Source organism: Lipotes vexillifer, unplaced genomic scaffold, assembly GCF_000442215.2.
Source record: "Lipotes vexillifer unplaced genomic scaffold, Lipotes_vexillifer_v1.1 scaffold430, whole genome shotgun sequence".
Lineage (NCBI taxonomy): Eukaryota > Metazoa > Chordata > Mammalia > Artiodactyla > Lipotidae > Lipotes > Lipotes vexillifer.
The window spans coordinates 208,881-213,118 of record NW_006792737.1 but is presented as its reverse complement, the minus strand read 5'-3'; the positions used below and the strand labels follow the sequence as shown (position 1 = coordinate 213,118).

Genomic DNA, 4,238 nt, shown 5'->3' with positions numbered 1-4,238 from the left:
ATAAGTGGTGCTGGGAAAACTGGACAGGTACATGTAAAACTATGAAATTAGAACACTCCCTAATGCCATACACAAATATAAGCTCAAAATGGATTAAAGACCTAAATGAAAGGCGAGACACCATCAAACTCTTGGAGGAAAACATAGGCAGAACACTCTATGACATAAATCACAGCAAGACCCTTTTTGATCCACCTCCTAGAGAAATGGAAAGAAAAACAAAAATAAAGAAATGGGACCCAATGAAAGTTAAAAGCTTTTGCACAGCAAAGGAAACCATAAGAAAGACAAAAAGACAACCTTCAGAATGGGAGAATATATTTGCAAATGAAGCAACTGACAAAGGATTAATCTCCAAAATTTACAAGCAGCTCAACATTTAAAAAACAAACAACCCATCAGAAAAATGGGCAGAACACCTAAATAGATATTTCTCCAAAGAAGATATACAGATTTCCAACAGACACATGAAAGAATGCTCCACACCATTAATCATTAGAGAAATGCAAATCAAGACTACACTGAGATATCATCTCACACTGGTCAGAATGCCCATAATCAAAAAATCTACAAACAATAAATGCTGGAAAGGGTGTGTAGAAAAGGGGATCCTCTTGCACCGTTGGTGGGAATCTACACTGATACAGCCACTATGGAGATCAGTATGGACATTCCTTAAGAAACGAAAAGTAGAACTACCATACGACCCAGCAATTCCACTACTGGGCATATACCCTGAGAAAACCATAATTCAAAGAGTCATGTACCAAAATGTTCATTGCAGCTCTATTTACAATAACCAGGACATGGAAGCAACCTAAGTGTCCTTCAACAGCTAAGTGGATAAAGGAGGTGTGGCACATATATACAACGGAATATTACTCAGCCATAAAAAGGAACGAAACTGAGTTAGTTGTAGTGAGGTGGATGGACTTCTACACTGTCATACAGAGTGAAGTAAGTCAGAAAGAGAAGAAAAAGTACCGTATGCTAACACATATATATGGAATCTAAAAAAGAAAAAAAAAAGTCATGAAGAACCTAGGGGGAAGTCAGGAATAAAGACGCAGACCTACTAGAGAATGGACTTGAGGATACGGGGAGGGGGAAAGGTAAGCTTGGATAAAGTGAGAGAGTGGCATGGACATATATACACTACCAAACATAAAATAGCTAGTTAGTGGGAAGCAGCCGCATAGCACGGGGAGATCATATTAGTGCTTTGTGACCACCTAGAGGGGTGTGATTGTGAGGGTGGGAGGGAGGGAGATGCTAGAGGGAAGAGATATGGTAATATATGTATATGTGTAAGTGATTCACTTTGTTATAAAGCAGAAACTAACACACCATTTTAAAGCAACTATACTCCAATAAAGATTAAAAAAAATTGTCTTGGTTATTCCAAATACTTTAGAAATAAATTCTAGAAAAGGTTGGTCTGGTATAAAACAAAAACCTATTGGAAATTTGTATGGAATTACATTAAAACCATTCATTAATTTTGGAAAAACTGACAATTTATATTACATCTATACACAATATATCGTTCTGTTAGTCCCACAGTACAGTCTTCAGTTATCTAAAATCTATTACATTTTAATATATTTGTTTTTATTTCATCATCTCTACACTTGTTTTCTAGTTGATTCTTTTGAATTTTTGAAAAGAGGAAAGTGATATCCTCTACAACTAAAAAAAAAAATGTAATGATTATCTCTGCCAAATGCAATCTGTATGATATTAGGCAGATGACTCAATCCTTTCTTAAGTTTAATTTTCTTTCAGTGTAATATGGAGATAATTGTAATACTAAACTCACTGGGGTGTGATTAGGTTAGAGAAAGTTAGCAAAACACCTTGTATATGTGAGCATTGAATAAGGATTAGTTTCTTCTATTTATTGTGTTGAAAATAAAACATTCTAGTCCTAATTCACCTCATTAGTTGTAAATATGCATACTAAATTCTAGTGTTACTAGCATTTATGGGAAATCTTAGAGTTTCATTTTCCATTTTGATATTATTATTTGACAAAGAGATTTTATAACACTGAACTACTCTCAAATTACTAAACCAAAGCATTTATAAATTATAGAGATTGATTTGCTTTTATTATATTTACATAACAACTATGTGTTTATATTTGTATGTGAAGCACTTCATAATTTTTTCTTATGTGTTATATGGAGTGTGCCTATCAGAATTTTACTAGTTTTATAAAATAAGAGGCTACACATTATTTTTCAATACACTTGAAATACATTTTATTATATAGGACGTATCCAAAATTATACAATTTTTAAAAACTTCTTTGAGAAATCTACAGCAATCAGTACCACTGTAAATAACTTACCACCTTATTTTATATGGTTATTAACTTATTACATTTTTCATGCTCATTAAATCAGTTTTGATAACTTGAAATTCCAGGATTCTACATTAAGAAATATTTTTAAAGTACTTCTGCAAATTTTGATTTTTAATAAGTTGAATATATAGCTAATTATATCTAATGAAAGTATACCATCATGAATTCAAGTAAAAATCTTTAAATGGAGTATAATATATAAAATATTGAATCACTATGCTGTACATGTGAAACTAATATAATATAATAAACCAACTATAATTTTTTAAAATCCACATTTCAAATAGGAAAAATACCACCAAAACCAGCTAAGCTAAAGAACGAATCTAAAATATAAACTATAAGCAGGACAAAATGAGCTTTGATGGATGTCTGAGATGGAAGAAGGAATACTGAATAAAAATATTTGTTAAATCTTCAACAAATGTTGTTGAGAAAAATGGATCTCTATGTGGAAGAGAATGAATTTAGATTCTTATCTGAAGCCATATACAAAAATTAACTCAACAATGGATTAAAGACCTATACATAAAACTCAAAACTAAACCTCTGAGGAGAAAACATAGGGGAAAATCTTCATTATACTGGATCTGGCAATGATTCCTTTTTATGGCTCCAAAAGCAAAGGAAACAAAACCAAAAATTAGATAACTTGTACTCCACCAACTAAAAAGCTTTTGTGAAGCAAAGGAAATGATCAACATTGTCAAAAGGCATCTACAGAAAAGGACATAATATTTGCAAGTCATGTATCTCATCAGGGCTAAGTATCCAGAATATATAAAGGACCCCTACAATACAACAAGAAAAAATTAAATAATCCAATTTAAAAAATGGGCAAAAGGCTTGAATAGACATTTCACCGAGGACGATGTACAAATGGCCAATAATCATATGAAAAAATGCTGAGCATCACTAATCATGAGAGAAATGCAAATCAAAACCATAAGGAATTATCACCTCACACCCATTAGAATGGTGAGCATCAAAATATTTGAAAATAACACATGTTGGTGAAGATGTGGAGAAATTGGACCCCATGTGTGGTGTTGGAGACATTCTGAATAGTGCAGCCACTATGGAAGACAGTATGATGGGTCCTCAAAAAATTAAAAATAGAACTGCAATATGATCCAGCAATCCCCAAGAAGTTATGCATGCTACAACATAAATAAGCCTTGAGGCTATTATGTAAAGTAAAATAAGTCAGTAACAAAAGGACAAATGCTGTGTAACTTCACTTATATGAGGTATCTAAAGCAGTCAAATTCATAAGAAACAGAAAGTAAATGGTGCTTATTACAACTGAGGGGAGGGGGAAAAGGAGAGTTGTTTAACAGATATAGTTTCAGTTTTACAAGATTAAAACGTTCTGGAGATCTGTTTCATAAAGTGTGAATGTCATTAACACTATTAAATTGTATATTTAAGAATGGTTAAAGGACTTCCCTAGTGGTCCACTGGGTAAGACTCTGCATTCCCAATGCAGGGGGCCCAGGTTCAATCCCTGGTTGGGGAACTAGATCCCCATGCATGCCACAACTAAGAGTTTGCAGGCCACAACTAAGAAGTCTGCATACCACAACTAAGAGTCTGCATGCAGCAACTAAGATTTCATGTGCTGCAACGAAGACCCAGGGTAGCCTAAACCAATCAGTCAATCAATATTTGAAAAACTGGTTAAGACAGCAATTTTATGTTGTATGTTTTTTTTATCACAATAAAAATGTTAGGTAAATATCTGCATATAGACCAATATTAAGTGCAAAAAACAATAATAACATCTCATTTGCTTCAGGAAGAAAACAAGCTTGAAAACAAATCAAAACAATAGCATGTTACAATGTGAATCATAATCTTTTTTTAGCAT

The 4,238-nt window shown here is 33.0% G+C and overlaps 1 non-coding gene across 1 annotated transcript; it reads left to right on the top strand.

Annotated features, from left to right (window-relative positions):
- Positions 1 to 3,814: 3,814 nt before the first annotated feature.
- Positions 3,815 to 3,887, top strand: TRNAG-CCC (transfer RNA glycine (anticodon CCC)). The gene has a single exon. It is a non-coding gene; the product is annotated as a tRNA-Gly (tRNA).
- Positions 3,888 to 4,238: the final 351 nt, after the last annotated feature.